This window comes from Rhipicephalus sanguineus, chromosome 8 (genome assembly GCF_013339695.2).
Source record: "Rhipicephalus sanguineus isolate Rsan-2018 chromosome 8, BIME_Rsan_1.4, whole genome shotgun sequence".
Taxonomy (NCBI): domain Eukaryota; kingdom Metazoa; phylum Arthropoda; class Arachnida; order Ixodida; family Ixodidae; genus Rhipicephalus; species Rhipicephalus sanguineus.
The window spans coordinates 85,766,290-85,792,822 of NC_051183.1; positions in this window are offsets into that span (position 1 = coordinate 85,766,290).

A 26,533-nucleotide genomic window follows, 5' to 3' on the forward strand; every position below is an offset into this window, starting at 1 on the left:
ATGTGAATCTTGGACAAGGTAAATGGCTTCATATTATCAGAGTCAACACGCTTCCACGCACGCTTCAGTGTGCACAGACGACTCTGAGACTCCTCCTCACATTGTAAATATTTGCTTTGGTATATGTTCACCCTCAAAAAGCCAGCTCTAGCTTTATATAGCAAGAATTGTGTTACCATACAGGTGTTGCTGATCATTTTTCGGAGAATGCCTTAGACTTTTAATTTTCAAAGTCATGTGGTGTCCAAGACAAATGGTGGGAAAAATGTAGCCTAATGCACATCGTGAAAACCGCGAGAGGGGGAAGCTGTCGCCTTTTTCGTCAGGCATTAGATTTTGGTCCTAAGTTACCTTCATGGTTTATTGAGTTTCGCTGCGATGTAAAAGTGTTAAGAAAGGATTTTTTAGCATTAGAATTTTTAAGACTAATACAAAACAAATTTTGTACGCTGTGTCTGAAAAACACTTTATTTAAATGTTTTTCTGCAATTCAATTGCAAAACCAGTATAAAAGCTTACAAATGCTCTGTAGCTGTCACAGTGTACTGTAGTCACCGTATCATGCTAATGGACTGATTTACAAGGAAATAATAAGGACGAACAGGGCGTTCTCCAATGCGCACGCACATAAACACATTTTATAAATACAAAAACAGCTCGAGGTATAGATAGACAAGAGAAGAAAGTTTAAGCTATGTAGCCCACACTTTACTTAGAAGAGTAGTCAAAAGCGAAGGTGCACACATCACCTTCATCACACACTGGAAACGAGGAGCGTCCCAGAGGCGATGCTACAGCGTCGTTGACTCGGTGCTCGCCGTTGAAGGGGGAGTCAGGTGGACAGGCGCCGTGTCACGAAAGGTTGCTGTCGGTTCACCTTAGGACGGCTAACATGCGCTAACCGTTTAAAGGCTTAGCAAGCACGTCAATAAGGGAAATGAATATATAAAAAGATAGAACGAAAGAAAGTAAGAGAAAGAAGCTGAGAGAGAAAGACAGCAAAGAAGAAAATAAAGCTAGAGAGAGCGTGAAAGAGAACTAGATAGAGAGTGAAAAAAAAGAAAGAGAAATAAACAAAAATTAGATAAAAGAAACAGAGAGAAAGAAAAAGAAGGAAGATATAAATAATTAAAGAGAAACAAGGAAGACCACGCAGCAGCGCTCTTCCTTCAGGCTTGGCACCACCAGTGCAATATTGCAATTTATTTATTGCATAGGGTGCATAGGGTGCAATATTGCATTTATTTATTTATTTATTTATTTATTTATTTATTTATTTATTTATTGTTAAAGTACGCAATTTTAAGCTTTGGCGCATTGCGGCTGCTTTGGACTATACTCTTGTGACCAGGAGCTTGACTGGAACAAATGTTTTGAGAACAGTATGCGCTTCCTTTTTGGTAGTGGCGCTTGTCTTCTTGTTTGTCTTTCGTGGTGCCCAAATTCCCATCTTCCTTTCAAGATGCCCCACCAACTTGCCCCTCAAGAAGTACTTCTAAGGGCGATAAAACAGTGTATGTCACTCTAACGCCCCAAAAACACACTTTAATTAGGTTGAGAAATTTTGAGGTGTTAGAAGAGTTCGAATACCTAAAGCGTCATGAGCCGCTTCGAGTGACAAACACTGTTAAAAAAAATTCGAGGTTACGAATATTAACGCCGCTTGCTTTCGCGACTTAGCAGACAGCAGGAATTGTGCGGAAAGTGATTCCGTGCCATTGTACCTCTCAAAGCAGCTAGGAGGACTCAGATCACATCAGTAAAGAGCCCTTCTTGCGAGGCATTAAGCGTCTCGATGTTGCCGCCGTTCATCAAGTAGTGGAGCGGCTCGTCTATGAGCGGTGTCATGTAAACAACGCGCTATAACGAAATGCTACAGCGGATGAACAAGCAATGTAGCACTCGTGAACTGGCGGCAAGGTCGCTGCCATGTACCTCCAAGCTCTACAGTCATATGGTCAGTAAGCTAAGCTGTGAAATTGTCCCACTCAAGAGCACCGCCTCACGCTGCATTCGCTGCATCGAACCAGCCCAATAGGGTCCACGCGAGCGATTTGTGTACGCATTTTAACAGTTTCCTAAACAGGTACGTACTGAAACGGGGCAATTGCTTCGTACTCCGCTGCTCGTGAACAGACCACCGCAGGAAAACCTGAGCACCGACGATGCCAGAATCTTACTGCGCTCAGGAAGTACTAGTGGTGTAGGAATTATTGCAATCGTCAAAGCAGTTCATTTGCCACAATTTTTGGCTGTCTAACATTGTCCGTCTAATTTAGCAGCGCCGATGCTTCACTAAATTCCTCAATGTTGATTGGCTTTTGCGACAACATCATGGTTTCATTTTGCTTAATGGATCTCTGTCAGAGATCTTCGTCCCATCCATTAGAACTTGTGATTTTATGGCCGTACCACTGCAGTTATTCTCCGAGTTCCCTGTAAAACTACATTACGTTCTTGACTGATTGTTGGCATTTCTTAGCTCATACTGACACAGCATCAACACGACATCGCATGCTGAATTATGATTAGGATGGTACCTAATATTTATACATGCTTCATGCATAATAAGAATAATTGTTGTGGTTTTACGTCCCGAAAACATATTATTGTTAATAGAGACGCCGCATTGGAGAACTCCGGCAACTGTTTCTAAGGAAACGGGCATCCAGCATTCCGCCTTCATCCACATGCGGCCGACGCGGTTGGTATTCGAACTCTCAACCTTCGGTTCAGCAGTCGAGCGCCATAACCACTAGACCGCAGTGGCGAGACAGCCTGCATGTAGCAAAGGAACAGCGCTTATAGGCAGATACTATAAAATAACAGCCATAAATACACGAAAGAATCAGGAAAGAAATAAAAATTCAAGAACTCCAACGCTGTTCAGATAACTCAAAATTTCTTAATGGGGTTCAATGTCCCAAGTCGACTCATGCTACGTGCGACACCCTATAGCGGTGTTCCATAACGGTGGGCTCTAGATAATTTCGATGACCTGGAGCTTTTTCCGCTCACTGACTTCGCACAGTACACGGGCATGTGTACTGTATACGGGCATGTAGTGTTCGCCTCCTCTCAAATGCGACCGCTGCGGTCAGCATCGAACCCGTGCGTTTTGGGCGAACAGCCGAAAACCATGACCACAGGACCACCTTTGCAGCTCAGATGATGTCCAGAAACAAATGACAAATAGAGACAAAACAACAGTGTGAGCTGGTGCGGGAATAAATAGAGAAATTATTACTGTTTTATTTAAATTCATTAATTGTTATTTCCGCAATGTGTCACTATTGCGTACATATCATGTTTTCACGTTTTTATACCGTCACAGAGATGGAAAAAGTGCAATGTCGTTCACTGCTCACGCATAGCTTGTGGAAACTGCCGATTTGGCTATAAGGCACTGCAGGTGCTCCGTTATTTTAGTATCATGAAAGAGTATTGTAAGTGCCACCCAATATGCAAACTTGATATCACTCGACAGCGTCTGCATTAACGATTGTCCTCTTCACGATTGAAAAACAGCAACGTGGAAAATTGTAGCAATCTTCACTGAGAACTTTGCACAGAATATGCACACAATTGCTTATTGTACACCTGCTCCGTGATGGTTGTGTTACATGTGGTAATAAAGAAGTTATTGCACTTGGACGAAATATACTGATCGATAGTATTTTCCATTCCCATCGGAACTTTAACCCATTGCTCACATTGAGGCAGTATTTTCGAGCTAGAGCTTCCACCTGTAACAAATAAAAAAGTTTCACTGTCTAGGCAACGTGACATATCAACCTTTATCTTGTACCGTACGCAATTAATAAACACGAACACTGGAGCGCGTGGTATTCGTGCACGCGTGTAAGCAGCAAAGGGACCCATGGTTTATTTTGAACTTAGATTGTTCCCGAAAATGACTTGCGACAAATCGCAATCTGTTGCAAAATTTGGGACGGTATTATTTTCGCTAGGTTCTACACTGTGACATATGGGAATGAAATCTACTTCTGATCTCATGTAAATAGGTCAAACAGGATGGCGATAGTACAAAGAGTAAGTTCACTTTTTCCAAAAGGTCCGGTTATATTTCTTCTACAAAACGACTGCAATTTATATCTGGTTATATTTTTCACTTTACAGTACGCTATGCCAATATAGTCCACATTTCTGGCATACTACGTGAAGGCTTCAAGTGTGCCGAGACGGGAGTCTAGTTGGGAATGAACGAAAGAAGGGGAATTGATCAAGGGCCCATTTTCTTTTAAACGTGACGCCAGCTGGCAAGAAAAGAGTGTTCCGCAGTCGCTGTCACGCCTGAGAGTGGCGCTGGCTTACACTCCCTGGTTAAAATGGACAGAAATACCCAATAAAGTCGATGGGAGGATGAGCACTGCGGTAGCTAAATTGGGAATGCATCGGACGCGGTATTTGAAGGTTTTAGATTCGTAATTCGTTAGTTTTCTGTACATTTCTATAATATTTCCCAGATTTTAGCTAAGGATTACAATATTGGCCCGTACTTTCCTCGGCTTCACTGTGTGTTGGATTTATTGACGTTATTGCCTGTCATTTATATTCCTCGCACACTCATGCGAGGGTATTCCACTGTTGGTGTACATCGAGTTAATGAAACGTGCGCGAAAACACCAACACTATGCCATTTAGGTCGTGATGTATATAAGTTTCATGTAATGCTTTTTACAGTCGGGCTGTTTAAAGGGCCCGCACGAGCCTCTCAAAATACAACAAAGGAGCGCAAGATTCTCTCCTGACGTTTCTGGTCTTTCTGGCCCACTTTGTGACGCAGAACAGTGATTCCTGTGACTCCTGTATGGTACATACGTACATACTCTCGATTGCTCCTTATACTCGAAATATGAGATGTGAATTTTCTCCTGCACTGATTTTCCATGCAGCTGCCCATCTATTCTTCCTTTCCTCGCGTGACTATCGTGCGCGATCAACTGATTTCCCTTCATTTTTTGTGTTTGCAAGTGCGCAAACGGAGATAACAGTGTACAGCCGACAAGCGCGCACTCTTGACAGGGCCAGTGCTTAGTGCTGACGTGGTAGACGTGTCTTTAAGAAATAAGTGGCGGGTGGAAGGAGGGGGGAGATATGGGCTGTAGGAATGGTAGCGGAGGCGAGGAGATAAGAAATGCCTCGTCTTTGAATGTAGGGTGGTGAGGGGCCCTTTAAGGCCGCTGTTCGTCCGTGACACATGAACATAATGAAAAGGTGCGTGCTTTCTTCGGCCTTTCATTGTCTTCGCCGTCTTCTTCATCTTCTGCTTCGCTCGCAGAACACATGCACCTCTGATGGGCGAGAGATCGAATACAGAGAGAGAAAGAGAAGGAAACCTGAACAGAGAGACATAAAGAGAGAGATAGAAAGAGAAACAGAAAAATTCTCGGCTCAAAAATTTCTCAGTGAGGTGGCATTCAAACACAAACCCACGATCCGAACGCGAGCATCGTAACCACTCGGCTATACAGGCACGCCAGCACAGAATAGCATACTCTTGCATAGTATACATAGTATAGTATAGTATAGTATAGTATAGTATAGTATAGTATAGTATAGTATCGCAAGGGGGTAAGGAGGGGTGGGAAAGTGAAAGAAAAAGAGATAACCAAACAAAAAGAGAGAGAGACAGAGAAAAGCCAATGAAATAGAAAGATAGATAAATAAATAGAAATAAACAGAGAAAAATTGCGGGCGGTGTCGACTAAGTCGCGCAAAGCGTGGCACAGCGAAGCACAGACCAGTCGACATGCGTAATGCCCGTCGACCGACACGTCTAGCTTCGAGGTGCGCGCCTTCTTCCTCGGGAGTATTCAGCCAGGCTATGCACTGTAGAGCGGAGGTTGCGTGCGATGTTTCCGTCGATGCGCGTGGCATACCTGCTGCGCATGCGCGGCGGTATCCAGTCGCCAGACGACGCCATGCTAGCTTCCTCTTTTTATCTATGTTTTTCTCTATCTCGACTTCCTTTTCTCTTTTTGGCTTATGCTCACTCGGTCCCTCTCTCTCTTTCTTTCTGCATTTCTTTCGATTTTTCTTTTTATCAGTCGTTCTGTGCTACGCTTTACTCTCTCCCCTCCTCATCTCCCTCCTCCTCACCATGACATTTCTCCTTCTCAAGCTCACTTTCCTTTCCAATCCCCTTGCTACACTATAAAAGGCTATGCTATGCTCAGCTAGCTGGCTTGCATAGCGGGGTTGTTAGGGCAATCGCCTTCGGAACGAGGTTACGCAGGCTCGAATCCCGCCTCGTGCAGAATTTTTCATCTGCAAGAATATCTGTCTTCCTTCTTCTATATATTTTTCTTTCCGTGTCACTGTTTCTTTCTCTCTTTCTTTTAGGAGCTGGCTCGCCAGGTTCTTAAGCTGGAGCAAAGTGCCGCGCCGTAAGCGTAACCTTAGTTCCAGAGGCGACCGCTACAGGCGCAGCTCGCGCGAAAGAGAAGTTTTCTTTCTCTTGTTCTTTGAGCGCCTTGATGATGATCTTAACGCAGGCAAAAACACATATAGCATAGCCAACTGTAGCATGCGCACGCTCGCGCGAAAGAAAAGTCTTCTTCCTCTTGTTCTTCCAGAGTCTTGGTGATGGTAATAACGCAGGCATAACCACATATAGCATAGCCTACTGTAGCATGCGGTGCTCGCTCCACGCCGGCAGTGCACTTTGATACTAATCACATGAACGAAGAAGAGAAGAAGGCGGAGCAGAGGGCTTGCAAGGCAGCAGCAGCGCGGGCTCGCTACCAAGACATGTGGTGTGAGCTCGCGAGGCCCCAGAGAGACGTCAGCGTCGTGCGGACCCCGAGATACAAGCCCACGCCGGCGAAACTGCGCGTAAGCGGCGGCAAGAGAACCTCGAAGAGATACGGGCGCAGGATGCAGCGGCCAAGCCCCGAAAGCGGTCGCTACCTGATATTAGTGGCGCCGACGCGCACTTCTAGCGCAATTTTCTCGACCCCACTTTCGGCCGCAGCTGCAAGGTCTGCGACCGCTTGTGGGTCGACAACAACCTGACCACAATCGCTACTATAACAACGTATGACGTCTTTATATGAGGGCAGAGGAATTGTATGGAGCATTAACGGTTACCCACATTATCTCCCAGCCAGCGCCTCAATCATCATTCACTTCGTGGATATGGCGTAATTTTCCCTCTCTCTCTATCTCTCTGTACTTGTTCTCAGGTAGCCGCACAGTGCCACATACCCGTTAAGATGACGATAGTTTTCTGCGATTGATTTTCGATGATAGTTTTCTGCGAGGAGCGATTTGCGAAGCAGCTTCGCTGTTAAAATATGACCGAAAAACACAGAGGAGCGACAAAAAGCAAGAAAGAGTGAAAGAGAAAAGGAGGAAACTAGAGAGAAACAAAGCAGGCCGCCCGGCACCGCGTTTTCTTCGGGCTTGGCATCATTAGTGCGAAGGTACCTTAAATTTTACATGTTTCGACCTGTCTACGTTCGGCACATACTCACGCCGAGGCATGCCAATATAGGTCCATATCCAGCTCAAGAGGCGGTCGCGAGTGGACCAAGACCATGTGTGTAAATCATTACGCACATTCATGACATGCTTATCGTCATTTTCATTTTGCAACCAGTCATTTATATTCATCTTAAAATCATGCCATGCCGTATCAATTTTGGTATATGAAGTTAACAGAACGGCCAAGAGCGCACAGTCATAGATAGATAGATAGATAGATAGATAGATAGATAGATAGATAGATAGATAGATAGATAGATAGATAGATAGATAGATAGATAGATAGATAGATAGATAGATAGATAGATAGATAGATAGATAGATAGATCAGTCATAATGGTATTTAGCGCAAACGGTCGACAAAAGACAAAGGAGAGGACGAGGACGCAGCGCATTCTTCCAACTAAAATTTATTCGAGAAGAACACACATATATATACAGACCAGGTGATCAAAAAAAGAGAAAAGAAGAGAAGAAAAACCTGAGAGTAAAAGGCAAAGTGTATGCAAGCAAACATTATGCCCGCTTGGAAAAGAATAACATGTCAGCGCTATGCCGTGGTACCGCTTATGCCGTAGTGCCGCTTATGTGTGTTCTTTTCGAGTAAATTTTAGTTGGAAGAATGCGCTGCGTCCACGTCCTCTCCTTTGTCCTTTGTCTACTGTTTGCGCTAAATACCATTATGACTGACTTGTTCCAACTCGCCCAACAAGCAACGTTGCTGAGATAGATAGGATCTTTGGATCGCCGAAAATGCCTCGCAGTAAAAAAAAAAAAAAAGCTGCGTGAGCATAATATAAAGTGCACGGTAATATAGCCGCAGCAGAAAGATTTCGCTTTCGAGTACTCTTAAGCTACTCCATAATGGACCATTCAAAGTTTTCTTTTAGTGATTCAAGAAGTGGGAAAAGTGAGGGGCTGGCTGCAACCCTTCGAAGTAACGACTTTTCGCGAAAATCTAAGACAGCACCTGAGCAACTAAGATGATGTGTAAACACGGGAGCATTACATGCCAATAAGTGTCACCGGTAGCGGCTGCAGCAAGGCAAGGCTGCAGCTACTGCACCCGATATGTCGCCTGATATTTCCCAACTCGCGGCGTCCATGTGGGGAGAAAATACTTCATTACCCAAACTTTAAAATGGCACTTACCGTACGTTTCCGCAAAATTGACTATTACGACAGCGCAATTATTGTCACAGTACATGAAACGCCACGACGGTGGAGGTAAAGAGTAACCAAACCAAGCTGCAAGACAGTACACGAAAGTTAACCAGGACGTATAACATAGTCAAATTAAGGTTTCATCCTAAAAATTTAGATCTGTGAGTGATAGCAATAATCCTGCAGGTACAAAAATGTTCATAGCTTGGTAAACGCTATGTACTGCATTAAACTTTTGCGTAATAATACAATATCTCAACATCGCATAAATCTGACGTACTACGTACACCGGTAGCATGCTTAGCAGGAAAACAGAAGCGAGAACAAAGAGTGCGTGATATGGAATAAAATTGGGGGATCCTTAAGTTTCGCCTTTAAGACTTGAACGTGACAGCGATATCCGGCCCCAGCCTCATAGTGCTCTCTTTCGCTTGTCATTATGTTCAGTCGCCCAATCTCACACACACGTACACACATACACATGCACACATACACTCGACATACCTATAGTAAAGGTAAAGGTCTCCGCCCTCTTCAACAGCGATTTTATGACAACAGCTTACCCACTACGCGTGTGTAAGAGAATGCGCGCACTAATGTGTATGCCATTTGTAATGGGTGAAATGCTTTGAACCAGCAGCAAATACGCGCGTGACACCTTTTTGAAGTTTTTATCGATCCACTACGTGTTCGTAAGGGAATACCCGCAGTAATATGTGTGCCTTTTGTAATGGGTGCCCGGCTTTAAACCACCAACTCGTTATGAAGTTCGCATGGTGTGACGCCCGATGGCAATATACGCTTGTACTCCGCTTTACTGCGATATTGCATCTCGTGCTTTGACACCTGCACACAGGACGCGTATGCTTGTGAAGCATTAAAGTTTATTTGAGTGCAGTTCGAAAGAATGGAGGGGCTCTGTGTTAGAACACCTGCTTGCCACGCACACGGCCTAGGTTCGATTCTCACTCGAGCTTTAATTTTTTTATTATTTATTTTAGATTAGCTTATTTTTCGCTCACAACCAACGACGCCAGCACCAACGCCGACACCGGAATTTCTGCGAGTACGAGCTCTTTAACGCTATCGCGTTAAAAGTATGCTGTATGATCCGACGCACGTTTTCATTTCAAAATTTCACATAACGCATTTTACTCAGTCACAGTCAAACATCGGTATTCACAACGATGTTCTGATGAGCGATCCAGGCCGGACCCAGTCAACGCAATGAGCTTATTTGAGATAATACGAGCTGCAACGTTACTCACGGGGATACCCGGTGTTGCTGGCAGAGAAAGCGACACGAAGGGAACATACAATTAGCTCACTGAACTGCTGGAACCATGGTCGGTCACTTAAGGCTTTCGCTGTCACTGACGTACCGGTACGTCTTCGCGTCTCCCCTTCGCAGTGTCGCCGACGTACCGGTAGGTTCTTCATTGTGCGATCAAAAATTCGCCCCGAAGAGCAAAGCTGGCGTGTTTAGGGTGATTCAGAGTCATATATATTCTCCGGGTGTGTTTGGCGATTCCTTCATCTTGCCGCTCTCCGCGTCAGCCCAAGCAACCCCCACTTTTCGTGAAGTGTGCTTAATCGCCTCGGCCGCCACGGCAGCGCAAGACGGACCCGCGGAGACGAGGCGCCACATTTACACCACCGCTGGGAAACACATGTAGATATTATGCGTTCATGGCGACTGGCCCTCACAGTCACGCGTGAATTTGTTGCGTGCAATGGGCTGCTGTTGCGCGGTTGGTTGACCAAACTGTGGCACGAAATGCCTCCGTTATCTTAAGTTTCCTAAGGGAAAGAAGCGAATACTCCTTGTATTAGAAAGAGGTACAACAAATGGACTGCGACCGACCGCTCCGAGTTATGCGAGGTACATATTTGCGTATTTCGCTTCAATATTCATGGTATTGTACATTGAAACATCGCAGCATTCACACAACATCATGATGCGTTTTGCAATGTGTTCTCACGCGCGCAAATTTTGAAATCATTTTGATGCGCTGAAAACAGGAGTTGTCAGATGCCCGTATTTAGCGCTTCGGCAGATTTAAATTTTGTAGCGATCATTTTATAAGTGCGAAGTGTCGTGTATTGTGTTTACATAATTTAAGGGAAGTTCTAACAACAATTATAATTTCGTGAAGTTATTTCGGTCTGTTAATGAGCACGAGCATTATGTTGTAAGGGACAGATATAGTTCGACATCAAAAGTTAGTGCCGCCACGAGTGAGCGGCGGCGGTTATCTGGCACGTGTCGTACGCTATGTGGTTTGCGTGTTTGCAACTGTCAGCATATGGTGTCACTCACAGCTGTGTTGCCGCTTATGTACATGCCGCCATTCTGACGCATAATCCAAGCATGTAAATCAGTGAGCGCCTCTGTGCCAAGCGAATGTGCATCGCACAATTTAGTCATGCACATATAGCGCACGGTGTGTCTGCGCTGGTGCAGGCAGGTCTGCTTAAATAACGGCTGACCCACATATACTGGCAGACACTTCGTAATTCCGAAAGGATGGAACGTGCGGAAGTTGAGTAGGAAAATTATTTTCTAAAGTAAACATTTTTAAAACAGTATGCCCTCGATCACAGACTAGTAGAACGAAGTATTCTTTTCATTCTACATTCGCCCTCTTTCCATTATCGATTTTACCCGGAAAACTGCAAAGATTACTATCAAGCGTGACGTTGACGCAAGAATTCTTGGAAGCCATCTTGGGGCCCTGCGAATGCTCTGGCGAAAGCCTGAGACGCCTCATCAAAAGCAAAAATTGACCGTCGGCGGCGTCAACAGGAGTGACACAAAAAATCATCACGTGATGACGTCATCATGACAACAGAGATCACTAAAATTGTGACGTCACGCGGTGGCATCATCACATGACATAGTTGCTTTACAGTGCCTCCGTGATCGGTGGGCCAATCATGGAGGCACTCTAAAGCACACTTACTGTATGTGCTACCTAAAGGTAGCATATACAGTAACTCTAGCGTGATTCTACTGGTGGCACCATATCTCCTATCTTTCTAGCAGTACGTATTTTCGCCCCTCGCTGTAGTAATATGTGTATTGAAGAGTACGGGGCGACTACGTTAACACTAATGGCGCGCACGGTTGCTTTGCGCGCACTTCTCTCTCAGGGTGAGCGACCACAAGGCGCGCGTGCGATTACGGGTGCATCGGGTGCAAGGGTTGTTCTGCCATCTGCCGAAGGTATTGCAGGGCTCTTTTAGATGCGAAGGAGCTTATGGTCGGGGCTATGTCACTCCCTCCCTCCGCCGTGCGGCGTCCACACCCCCACTGCGCATGCGCATCCTCCTCCTCCTCCTCCTCCTCCTCCTCCTCTCATCTCCTTGTCTCCTCACCTCTGCGGCATTCCTCCTCACCTCTTCGAAGCTCTTCTCTTTCCGAGATTGCGCAACGAACCTGCGGCTCCGCGTGCGATAATGCGAGGGGTTACAGGCGAGACGGTAAGCGCTGCATACTCCGCTGGTGGCGCCACTGTAGCTCCGCGGTATAGATGCGCCTTTCCGTACCGATCTGTCATCTTGACTGCACAACGTGCCATTTCGTTGCGTTTTAGATTCCCTGATATTCCTGTTTTGAAGCGACACTGCGGGTGCGTCACGGTCAGAAATGCTCGAAAGCGAGAGGGTTAAAATAGGGCGCACGCGCCTCTATTTACATTTGCAGTATGGAGCAATAGCATGGCAGCAACAGGCCGGGCTGACTATAGGAGTAACGCATGTTTGACGTACTGCTGCCCCCGACTCCCCACGCCACGTTCGAATCCTCTCCCTCATCAGACCAGGTGCACTCACAGTATGCCCCTGTACCAGCGCTCTTTTTCCGGTGTTTTCTGTCGATTCCACAGCCCACCGCACACGAGCAGGGGGAGAGCATTGCACTTGCAGTTGGCACAGATCATCCCAACAACCACGACGCGGACGGCGAATTGTCATTTGGAGTCTCATAATTATAGATACGTAATTAAAGCATATCATAGTGCTAAGTGCCTTTCTATGCAGACTTCCATGGCTAATGAATAAAGCCTGCGAGCATAACCGTAGTTTCAAATGAAATTTAGTCGCAGTGAAGAAGTAGATAGAAATTTATTTGCGTAGAAAAACCTATTGTTTTAATATGCAAATCTTGTGAAACCCGTAGGCAAACTCAAAACCATGATGAAGCAGCGTAGACGTATCTAATAGAAGACAACATAACCGCACACCTACATTGCGGACTATTTTGTGTAGAGTAGCGACGTTGTGGCTGCGTTTTAAGCATATTGTAGAGAAGCCTTGGGACATGGTAATGGGTTACCCTCTCCAGCGCCTTCTAGTGGGTCGTCCTCTTTGGTTGCTTGAAGAAGAACGCCGCTCGCGCAGGGAGTTCGTGCCTTGCCGTGACTGTCGCCATTACTGATTGTCGTTGAGTGCTGTCTATTAAACACCTTAACAATATTAGTTATATGCTCGCTACCTATACAATATGTATCGAAATGGGACGCAGCCTCTAGTTACGTACTCAGCGGTATTAGAAGTATCCGACTGATTGGAAGAACATAGTCTCCGATTGATTAGAATTACTGGCGGGCGTTAGCTCTCCGAAACAGAGTTGTACATATTCGCAAATACACTTTATCGCGCTTTTTCTTTACATAGAATGTGATCTGTATGTCATGTCCTCTTTAGTCGGATATAGATGATGGTATTTTATGATGTCACTGATTCCATCGCGTAAATACACCTATTCACCTACTTTAGTATACTAACAAAGATTGAGTGTTGTTGAATCCGGTGCAGGTCAGCCTTTTGTGGATATACTAAGGGGATCGGCAGCTTCGCTAACCACTCGCGTAGGCCGACGTGAGAACAAATTTTCCATGCAATGTTCAGGGTGTTCAGCGTTCATAGTAAACTGATAGATCATATGCAACGCATTAGTCGATCCATTTTAATGAAATTTCATTCCAAAGAGCTTTATTGTTTTTCGATTACGAGGTCCCACCGAAGTGCTACCGCCCCGCGCAACTGTTTTAATATTAATTATAATTGCACGTCATGTTTATTACGCACTCTCTGTTTAATGTCGGTGATCTAACAACATTCGCTATGGAAGTACGATTCAAGCAGTCAAATATTTGTTGTAAATCCTGCAGCAACAGTAGAATAAACTCACATTGGTTGATTGTTCATGTAGAATTATCCATAAAAGTTTTATCGCAATAGCTTTAGAGTGCTCGTTTCGCAGACATTCCGGTGTCGGCGTCGGTGTCGTTGGTTGTGAGAGAAAGATCGGCGCTGTCCATGCGCAAGAACTCGACATAAAGCAAATAATAAAAATCTTTTGGTCCGAGTTGAACCCAGGCGTCCTGAGTGACAAGCAGGCGTTCTACCACGGAGCCACGCCAGTGCTTGAAATGGCTTCGCAGAAGAAAAAAAAACGCCGTAGGAATGTCACGTAGTGGGAGGTGCCAACACATGTAATATTTCGTGGCAACTTCACAAAATCGCACCAGGCACCAAAGCATGTGAATTGTGCAATGAGTGGGTGGTTTAAAGCCGCCCACCCACTGCAGATTGTGCGCCTGCGCCCGTGCGCGTGGCACCTTACGGAGGCGTAGTGGGTACATCGCGAGCTTGCACAATTTGGCGAAGTGCCTCCGCTTCACGAGCTCGCAACGCGGCGTCTTCGGCATGACGAGTCTTTACGCGCGAGTGTATGCTATTGGCAAGCGAGATCACGCGTGGTTAGGAAAACGCGCGACTCTATACGATTGGCTGCATATCACATGTTGTCGTGAATCCGTCGCTAGATTTCAAATGCGCGCGCCTACTCCTGTTTCGTAAAAGCGAGATCACGTGACCTGCCAGCTCAGACAATGACACGTTTTCTGCGGTCGCCGAAAACTACTACTACTACTACGCGACGGGCTAGCCTGTGGCAAGTCTGCTGTAAAAATGTTTGCAATTTTTTAACGCGATAGGGTTAAGGGGCTCGTTTCACAGAAATTCCGATGATGGCGGGGGCGTCGGTGTTGGTGCCGTTGATTGTGAGTGAAAATACAGCGTTGTCTTTGGCCGAATGATAAAGAGAGACGCAAATAAAATAAATGATCGAAATCTTCTGTTCGAATGAGAATCGAATCCAAGACTCTTGCGTGGCAAGCAGGTGCTTTACCACAGAGCGATGCCATGTCTGAAGCTACTTCGACCAAACACACAATAGGAAAGTCATATAACGCGAGGAGGCGCCTTAGCAATTCTAATGTTTCGTGGCAGAAGCTTAGAATCGCATCAGGTTTCAGGACATGTGAAATGCACAACGGGCGTGGAATTTAAAGGCCCGCCGACTACAAAGCACAGAGACATATTTAGTAATCATCAGCAGCAAAAGTGTCAACGTAGTGAACAGCTCCGTAGGTTCGCGTGTTGCCTTAGGGATGCGTAATGGGCCCTTCGCTGATTAGCAAGAGGAATAACTATGGCGCAATGGGCACTTCGCAACTGTACTTTCAGTATGCAATCCAGGGAAGTTTGAAGCAACCCATGCTACGCGCACAGATGTTTGTTTCCTTGCGGCACGGTTAAAGCGGCCGCGGACAACCGAAACAAGCATAGCAATTGAGAAGGCGATATAGTACACAGGGCCCGATTATGCAGTTGCGTTCCACTCTTGACGGCGAAACTGAAGCGTCGTCCATGTTTTATTACACACACACACACACACACACACACACACACACGCACACACACACACATATATATATATATATATATATATATTCTTGGACGACATATTCATTATATGGAACCACGATGAGGGGAGCCTTCAACAGTTCATATGGGATTTCAACGAGCTCCACCCATCAATTAAATTCACGCATAGCATTTCTAAAACTAGCATTAACTTCTTGGACGTGACTGTTTCTGTCAAAAATGGACGCCTTTCAACAAACCTTTACAGAAAGCCTACAGACCAACAAATGTACCTACATTTCAACAGTAGCCACACAAGACATTGCAAGACGGGTATTCCATATTGTCAGGCCTACCGGTATCGAAGAATATGCACCGATATACAGGAATTTGACAAACACGCAAAACGCCTAAAGAATTCCCTATCACAACAAAATTATCCCGAAGACATTATTGACGATGCCATACTACGTGCTCGCAACGTGAACCGGAATGACATAATTAAGGAGCCAAAAACAGTATCCAAAACAACTTCCCAAACAAATCTTGTACTAACTTACTCCTCATCGGTGCCACGAGTTAACAACATACTTTCCCGCCACTTCAACATAATTAGGCAAAGCAAACGACTGACTTCCATCTTCGCGGAGCCACCTCGCGTGGTGTACCGCAGGGATAAAAACCTGAAGGACATTCTTGTCAGAGCAAAAACAAACCCCGTCAAAATTGAGCCAGGGTGCCGCCCCTGCGGAAAAGCTCGTTGCAAGGTATGCCCACACATGGTCACAACGCGTGAATCAAAGGCAAGCTTCTCAGATTTCAAATTCAACATCACCCAAAACCTAAATTGTGGCTCCAGCAATGTGATATACATGTTACATTGTAACGTCTGCGGGCAAGAATACATCGGCCAAACGGACACGCCATTTCGGCTGCGGTTTAATAATCACCGGTGCCACGCCACTTCACTGCCGAAGCTACCCTTATCCAGACATCTGCGCTTACCAAACTACAGCTTTGAAAATATCAGCGTAACTCTTTTACAGTCCGGTTTCCAAAACACGCGCGCGCGCGAACAACGTGAGGCATATTTATCTTTAAATTTAGAACATTAACAGCCGGCATCAATGAGGACCCTGGAAGACTCTCCTGCCTCGAGAGATAAGCCAAAATGAATTTGGCAACACGGAATCATAATTGGGACCATGCCTGTTTCTTGACTGGCTCGTACGAGTGCAGTGTCGTTTACTTTCTTGCTTTTCTTTTCTCCCCCTTTTTTGTTTTTTTTTTGTTTATTTTTTGTTCATGTTTTTTCACTACTTGTACAATGTAAAGTGCTTACGCTCCTCCACCACTTGGAGCCTATTCACAGGGAGCGGGCGAAGATGGAAGGCGGTATGCCGACCCATTAAGGGGGACGCTTCCCTCAGGCGCCTCATTCTGCCCTCTGCGACAACAATTTTGGGTGGCCCTGCGCCCGACGCGAACCGAGAAACACCTTCCACGACTTCATGCCATACACAGTTAGCGTTGTTTTTTTTTTTCCCTCGCCTCGTTTGCTGACTTCGTCGGTGTTCTTCTCTCTCCTTTTTTTTCTTTTTCGTTTTTTCTTTTTTTCCCTTTTCTTTCTTTTTCTCGTAATCTATCTCCCCCACTCTCTCAAATGTCCTTGAAGGCGAGAGAGCGACGCGGCAAGAAGCAAGACCGAACTTCGACATCAGTTTTAACTCATCCCCCGAAGAAGGGAGGACCCCTCCCGAAACTGTTGGGAATTAAATATAAATATTTATATCACTGTTGACAACGCCTCCGTTGGATTATACCTATATATATATATATATATATATATATATATATATATATATATATAGTACTTAAATAGATATAGCTAGACTAGTGAGTAAACATAGCGCCGACACAGGACCTAGCTCTATAGCATACTCTTGTGCCCTTCAAAAATTTTCTTTCTGCGAATCTTTTGGAAACTGTACTCCACTTGCGTGTTGCCATATGTGCCTTATCTTCCGTTCAATTCATGACACGTTTTTAACACGAAAGTGTTTTATGCCGCGGTCCACCAAGTCTTCAGTGACGTATTTCCGTCACGGAAATGACGTCGAAAAACTACACGATCAGATCGCCAAGAAAAAAAGTTCCGTCAACGAGCATCGAACCCAAAACCACTCGGTCCACAGCAACAGAAGCCGGGCACGCTATCCACTGCGCCACGGTAACAGACTCTAGAGGCTTTACAAACGCGCATTATATATCTACCACTCTCCCGGTCTACGGGGTGGTGTTGCCCTCTAGGAGCTGTAAATTAAAGTAATTCGCCATTATTGTGGCCTCCACGATTAACATCTGCAACGCGTTACACGTCCGTCCCATTCGGCGCGTTTTCAACAGAAGTTCAAATTTGTCAATGCCTTAACACACCACAAGGTGGCGGTCTCAGCGCAAGCGTCGTAAAAGCGTCGGCCTCGCTCATAGCATCACGTTAATCCAAACTAAAAATAGCTCTGCGACGCGCACCTGCCTCACCTGGCTGTAACACCGCGTTCTCCTGCTCACGCGCTCGCCCCGCGAAAAATCGCGGCCGGGGGGAGGCACGACGCGCTTTGCGTTTCCCTCTAGTCCGGCCGTTGTGTTCATTCGGATATTAACATGCCGCGGGATGGCAACCAAGCGCTGCGTCTAATATGCGATTCTCTTCTGGCTATCACACCTCGTTCTCTGATTACGCTTTCACCGTTAACTACTACAGCTACCACAAGGTTTTGTTTAATCATTTAACATGGACGTTAGCTGTCGGGATGGAGATGTGCCACCAACCATCAAAGTGGGTGCATCCACGTTAAACGGTGCTGTAGCTGCCAGACACCAATATACGTTGTGAAAACTCTCTTATATCAATGTACAGTAAACATTCAGTTACTTCTGTAAGGACACGCTTTACTTTCGTGTTATTCCGATTCCTATGACGGAGGAATCAACCATCTTTTTTGCACCATTTGTCACGTTATATAATGTAGAGCCACGTGAATCCCATCACCCAAGTTTACTGACAGCACGGCTCAATCCGCTTCACACGGCTCAACGGCTCCACACGGCTCCCACAGCTCAATCAGCTTGGCATCCTGTTTAGAAATACAAAATATACACTCCAGACCTTAACTGGCCAGAAGGAATGCTTGCGACTCCAGAACAATGTTCTTTTTCTAATTGCGCAAAACAGTATCCAGTACATTCTAAATCGCAGTTTAAGGTAATATATTATAAATGATCATTTCGTTCTTTTTAGGACGAAGCTCCTTCGGGTGTGAGTCGTTCCCTCCTCTGTAGTAGTAGTATGTATGTAGCCAGCTCTAGTTTAATGAATTGCTCACTAGATGGCATTTCATGTATTTCTTAGAGTTGCTGTTTAAAGATGACAGATGGCGCTTGTATAATGCGAATGGCGCATGTCATTGGATACCTACGATCTTAAAAGGCGCTCGCTCTTGGCGCGCTTTCTCTTTCGCTCGGAGTCGCCGGATGGAGGAACTTTCACTGCATTTCACCGATCTCTAATAATAATATCTGGGGTTTAACGTCCCAAAACCAAGATATGATTATGAGAGACGCCGTAGTGGAGGACTCCGGAAATTTCGACCACCTGGGGTTCTTTAACGTGCACCTAAATCTAAGTACACGGGCCTCAGACATTTTCGCCTCCACCGAAAATGCAGCCGCCGCGGCCGGGATTCGATCCCGCGACCTTCGGGTCAGCAGCCGAGCGCCATAACCACTAGACCACCGTGGCGGGGCGCATTTCACCGATCTCAAAGCGGTGATAATGAAGGGACCACGTAAGCCAACAGTACAAGAAAAAATCGATGTTTGATATATACACGGTGTTTCACACTCTTTATATGTTGTACTGGGCGAATTTCACGGAAGAGTTTCACACTTTACCAATGATTTCCTCCGGAGCTTCGCCCAAATCATCATCATGCACCCCGTGGATATGCTGTGATTTTTTTGGTTGCTTAGTTTAGAAGAGACGACATTAACCAACTCAGTGAATTGGTTCTTATTCATTTCTTCGCACGTAATAAGAATAACAAGGTTTTTGTACCGACAACAGCTTATCGTATTTTAGAGACGTGTGTATATCCGACTCTGGTTTCGACCTTGGTGCCCTTTACGGTCAGCTCTACAAAATCAGATTATATCCCATTTCTGAGTTTGATGAGATCACACGCCAACAACAAAATGTTAATGAACTATTGCGAGAAACAAAAATACATACGTACATTGCAGGATGGTGGCATTGACATTGTTGTAATCCTTTACAGGTTTTCTCTGTCGTGACAGATACGGCGTTACGCTCCGGAACTGCAGAAGCATTTGTGCAATAGGCCTAGAAGAAAGTTTTTCTTCAAAGGTTTATATTTTGCCCCTTCCCATACATAAACTAGCAGTTACCAACGAGGTTAGTAAGTGCGCATCACAGCGAATTTTACTATGTCCTAAATGTTGTCATAATACGTGTATATTTTATAAAGGTGCAATAACATAATTAGGTTCATGAACATTGGAAGCGCCAAACGGTCAGCTGCAACAACATGAGATACATACCAGATCAGGAGAAATATAAATGCGTGTGGCATGAACTTCAGTTTTTCTTGCGGCGCAATTCAGTTGGAATATCTACTTCTGGTGAATTCATAAGATTTCAATTAGGCGCAATTAGAACTCGTCGAAAATGTGATAGCAATAAAGTGGTATGTAACGCGAAGAGCGGAAAGCAGCTCGAAATTGCTAGCGCGTCGCTCGAGTCAAAAAGGACGCACGAAAAAACATGCACACAGGACGAGCGCGAACTAATGCGTCACGGCTCGACACTTGAAGCGCGCTGCTCAATTATCAAGCAGGACGCATGAAACGAACGAACAGGTACACACAGGACGAGCGCGAAATTATTGTCACAGTTGTTACTCATTTCGCAAACGTAGCCGCTGCAGCGAGCGAAGTGACCTTCGTACCCTCCGCTCCACCCCACCAGCAGTCCCTTCTTTCCTCGAGATAAGCACACGAAGGCGACCACGTCCTGTAGGGCGAAGAGTAACAGCGTTCGCAGGAGGGGGGCGACGATCTTTAAAGCGCGCCGCGCGCGCACATCGCGCCATCTATGTGGTGACTAAGAAAGCATGCTGAAGTAAATGGTGCATATCAATAGCTTGCCGTTATCAGGTTGGAAGAGGGCACTGTTCGTGGCCTAACCGTCTAACGCCACGCGCTGCGAATCGCCCGTTCGCCCGTTCGAGTCCGCGCAGCGGAAAGTTTTTCTGAATTATTTTTCTTGGTGGCATATATATATATATATATATATATATATATATATATTGCATGACCGCGGCGACGGGGACGGCAAAAATCAGCCAACACTGTCCATATAATTTCTATCACAATAAAATATAACAGCAATTTTCAAATCTGCGACAAAGCAATGATGTCTTGTGTTCACCTAGAGACTTATTTTCTTCGCGTTGAGCGTAAATGAGGCGCGTTGCGACAATTATTTGGTATGGGTACCGTTGCCCATAGAAATATGAAGAATTGATGGCTTGTCACCAGCTCCGGTGCTTTTTTATGTCCTCACAGCACTTAGCCGTCCCAATTTTTTTCGTCACGGAACTGAGACGCCGATAGTCTATGGAACACCTCTAGGACCGTTTTCCTTTTTCTTGAAGATGAGCGACGAAGCCCAAGGGCTAGAAGTATCTTTGATGATGCTCTTGGCCAGTATGTCGTTCGCCTGTCCAGCGATGGCATTGCAGTCCGGTGCAGACACGCGGTACGACTTCTGACTTATGGGATGCGCGGACCCATGCTGATCCTGCGCCAAGCACGTGCATTTGGGACGCACACCTTGATAGCATCCTAGGTGCATTCAAGCATTGAAGTATGCTTGCTAAGGGCGCTGACCAGGGCTTGACGCTTCTCTTAGGATTGTGACTTGCTTATCATATACAGAAACGGCAACGAGTCTTCAGGGACAGCAGGAGCCGTCCCTTGCTCTTGAGTTCATGGGACGCTTCTTAACTGGAAGCATTTATGAAGAGGCTTGAATCTGCACCAAACAAGGCAAATCGTATACCGCAGGTGTAGCACAATGGACTAATACTACATTTTACTCCCACAATGTAGTTATTACACAGTACACAGAAACAATACAACGAGATTCGAGGAGACTTCTTCACAATGATCGAAGACACATGGTCAACGATATCAAATGCATTGGTGTCGACACAACAAGCTCATGGTAACATTCATGGTAACTTAATCGCGGAAGGAGCTGGGGTGCGTCTCGAGCTCTCGAGAGCTAGGCTTGCAAGCACCGTTTCATTTATTGTCCCGGACTGGCATTGCCATTGTTATCAGGGCGGCACTTTATCACGTGCGAAAAGATCCTGTTGGACCTGTCCAATGAAGGCCCACCAGTCACTTGCACTGGTAACCTGTGTCCCTTTGTTTCGAATTCTTTTTCGCTGCTCAGCGCTTCGGATTCGTTCGCGTATAATTTCCTCTCTGCTTTTCCAACTAAGATACGTGAAACCGTCGAGTAGTGCACTTTCAAAAACGTGTGACTGAATGAATCAATTAATCTAAAATAGAATTTATTGCGGAAATTGCAGAGTCTAGTGGACTTAGTGTTAGAGATAATTGGGGGGTCCCTATTCCGGGACCCCGTTAACTGAGCACCAACTGGCTCCCGCTTCACGACGCTCAGCTGATCCTCGAAAGCTGGGCTGGACAACGCCTCCTCCCACCTCAGCCACGTTGGCTGCTCAATTTGCGCGATGCTTTAATGAGACTGACAGGACCAAACCACGTGAAACAGGTGAGCGTGTCTGCCACAGAATTTACACACAGTTCTGCATTGTTCTGGGTCTATTTTTGGCCAGCATGGTCGGGCTGCCTTACGACATGGTTGGGAGCCTGCGCAGAAGGGTCTCCTATGCTTTAGTAAATCCCTTAGCGTAATGAAGGAGAGTTTCTTTTTGTAGACGATATAGCTGCACTATATATCTCCACATGTTGTAGTAGGTGTCCGTAGTTGAATGTCATGGTCTGAGATGTCGGTATACAGAGGCCGGGGAAGGAACGCTCGGGCCGAGCTGTGTGCTAACTCGTTTCCGGCTACCCCAATGATCCATCGCCCAGATGCGTTTTCTTATGGCTCGTGCTCGTACCTGTCACAGGATAGCTTGTGCTGCAGGTGAAATACGACCGTGGTTCGTGTCTTCCTGACAGTACTATGCGCATGTAACGGTTGCCTAGGCGCGCTGCTCTGGTAGAGTTTATGTTTGAGGGTATCAGTGCGAAAGAGAAAGGCGCGTTTTAAGGAGAATAGTCGGGTACCTTTTGTAATACCATGATGTTACTTCGCCTCGACTGTTTTGAGGCGTCCTTTACAGCTTGTGTTTTCGTTTTTCATCTCTGCGATAAGCTCCTTCTCCCTCTGCAAAGCCGTCGCCACTCATTAGGTGCGAAAAGTACTCTCGCGCATCGCCTAAGCCTGCATAATTGTAGCCTGCCCGCTTTCTGCAGCCATACGATGTTATCGAGTTCTTGCCTTTTGACACCGCCTCTTCTAGGGGCTAACTTATTAACAAATGTTATTTTCTTCTATTTTTCGCCGGTAGGACGCACCCTGGATATTTATACTCAGGCTCTACACCAACAAGATTACGGCTTTCGTCTCCGCTGGTTGGGTTACTAGCAGTTATTCGTATAAATAAAAATGATAGTCAAGAAGTTTGCATCATTCCCATTTACTTGTGCACTTGAAATAGAACTCAAGGTCACACAAGTTACCAAAGCAGCCGACAGCTTATGTGAGTGTCTGTGTGTATGACTCAGTGGACATATGTGCCTTTGTTCTAATAACACAATAGCATTAATAAGCTCCTTTCGCAGAAATTCTAGTGTCAGCGTCGGCATCGCTGGTTCTGAGCAAAAATTCAAGACAGATGCAAATAGAGAAACAAGAAACCGTGCCCGGGATTCTGCGTGGCAAGCAGGTGTTGTACCAAAGAGCCACGCCCATGTTCGAAGTCGCTTTGAACAAAAAAGAATACTATATGAATGTTATGTACTGCAAAGATGTCATTTACAAATGTAATAGTGCGTGGCAGAAGCGTATAATCTTACCGGGCGTCAGAACATTTAGCTGATCAACGAGTGCTTTGGCTTAAGGACCACCAATTACAAAGCACACGGGAGTAATTGATAGTGGTTATCAACAACGCGTACAGCTGTGTAGGAGCGCGTGTTGCCTTACAGACGCATAGTGGATGCATCGCCAACTCGCACGAGGAAGACTTATGTCTTAATGTAGAACTTGTTTTTGGGCGAGTGGGTGCCTTAGTTTGCTGAACATATCGTAAGTGGCGCGAAGCTAGGAGCCGGCTCTTTTGCTTGGACCAGAATTTTGGTGTGCCTGACTATAATAACTGACTGGATTCCAAGAGATGGCAAACGCGTGAGGGGGAGACAAAAAATTAGGTGGGTAGATGAGATTAAGAAGTTTGCAGGTATAACGTGGCAGCAGAAAGCACAGGACCGAGTTGATTGGCGGAACATGGGAGAGGCCTTTGCCCTGCAGTGGGCGTAGACAGGCTGATGATGATGATGATGTTTAAATAAATAAAAAAAATTAAAAAATATGGTTTCTGTACAACTGACCACAACCACAGTGATCTATGACACTTAGCTCAGCGAAGGTAGCACTTCTTCACGAACCATTCGCGCTAGGCACAGCTAAGCATTATGGAATCATTGTCAAATACTAAGCCATTATAGCCTTAAGGCTAAAGTCAGTTTTCATGAAGGACGTGATTCAGAGAACAAGCATTCGCCTCACCAGTAAGAAGCGTTTTCAGTAAGATTGTACGTTGAGCTCATATTCCGGTAAGTAAAAGTTTTTTGCATTGTGTGATACGACATATTTATTGTAGGTGAAAATGGTGCCTTCACACACATAGAGTCGTTGAGCCCACCAGGTACGGTGTAGGTCCTGTTGAGCATAATGTATGTCATATTTTCTTTGAAGTACTGTAAAGTCCAAAAGGAAGGTGCATATTTATAAGCGTTGTACAGTGGTATGCAACACATAATAAAACACATTTCACCGTCGAAATAGCGTAATGTGCTGGTGCAGGCGCGCAAATTCTCGAAATCATATACAAGGCCGAGACTTCACATCATGCCCCGGCGAGTAAAATAAAGTTACGTTTTAAGTTAGTCTAAACTGCTTAGGTCTGTTCAGCGCTCATCAAAATAATGAAGGACGACCGAAGAGCTCGCACAATGCATTGACGCGTGCAATTCCTTAGTCATTTATCTGTTTTGTGAGCGCTGCACAGTCTTATTATGAATCCTCACCAACTAGCTCAGTTCTTTGATTTAAGTCATCTAAAGTGACATTAATATCGCCCAAAAACTTCTGAAAGTAGTATAAAGCTTTATTTATACTCTGCCTTTAGACATGACTGCAGACCTTCAGTGAGTACATCATAACACAAGTGTTCGCGACTTGTGATTGCGACGTTGGAGAAGGCAGCAGTCGGCGGGTTTAAGATTGAACTTTTTTAAAGACGATAGTCTTTCTTGGGATACTTAAACGCAGAAATTTTGGTCTGTCTTTCTGTTTGTCGACACGTCACTCGATTCAGCCGCCCGGCCAAAGTTGAACCTCTTGCCCAAGGCCAGCCATCTTGAATGGCTGACTAGGTTCATACTTGTGTACATTGTTGATCAAAAACAAAGATTACGCATATCTGAGGCGCAACATCACTAGGTAAGTATTAGGTGGTGGGTTCCTTTAATAGAATATACATAGATACGTAATTATAGAGACCCTAGTTTATTAAGCTGCGCTGAAAATGCGACTGCGCCGAAACTTGGCTTCCTCCGTGCCCTCTGCACGAGCTCATTGCTGTGTTTCTGTTTCGGTTCAGTATTGCACTGTACGAATGCCATGGGGCGCCGCTCTGGCATTGCTGCTTTACCCAGGCGACGTGAATATAAAAGAGTGTGTGGAGAGTACTCGTTGAGTGCGGACGTTTCTTCTGCTTCGGCGCTTCGCGCCAAACCTCGTTTTCGGACTGGCTGGCGTCCCCGCCGGTCGCGTTGGTCACCGCCGGTCTTCACCTGCTGCTGTGCCGGGACTACCAGCCCGCAACACAGCACTCATGTTTCCCGACGTATTGCCAGATGGGGTCGATATCTCATGCAGCGCCTCTTCTATCGTCTTTAGACGACATTTGCAGCGAAGCACGCAGATTTTTGTTTGGGCGAACCTGTGCCCGGTAAACGAGAAGTCAAACTACAACCCCTACACGCTGTACACTGATAGCAGCGAACTGAGCGTCGGCCGTCGATAATCTGATCTGCAGTAAGACGCGTCGACATTTTCACATGCGGCATCGAACATTCGAGTCTTACCGATGGTGGCCGCGTAAGTTCCAAAACTTAACTATTCGCTTCTGCGCGCTCAAGCCTATCAGAAGATTCTGAAATATCTGCAATGGAAGCACACAAGTGTCTCAGTACTCATCACAGCGAGAGAACCTGGATAGCACACACCTAGTCTGGTTTGAGGGCCGCTCGGTCAGCCCCAATGGCTGCAATCCTAACGAGCAAGCTCACTCTGCTGTGCGAGATCTCACATGCCGCGCACCAGATCAAGAATTGATCCAGGATGACTGCGGCTCCCACAAAGACCCTCTTAGAAATTTTCATGAGATCACCTCACACTATAGCGACGGTAGAAGATTCTCCCCCCCCCCCCCCTTGAGAAGCTTACCCGAGCTCAGGCAGTCACATAAAGATTGATGCAAACCAAATCCTATCCCACACCCTTTGTGCTTAACAAAATTGACGGGGATTTCTCCGCCGAATGTAAACGTTATGAACACACTCCGTGTCTATTTTATCATATGTTCTGGCTGTGCCCCATCCAAAGGGCCTCGGATCCCAACAGCGAGGAGAACCGGGGTCGGCGTATAACCGTGATGTCCTCCAAGATCAACTCCTGGCCGTCCGAAGAGCTCACGCATCGGGAAAGCCATTGGGCTACCGCTGCCTACTGTGGCGG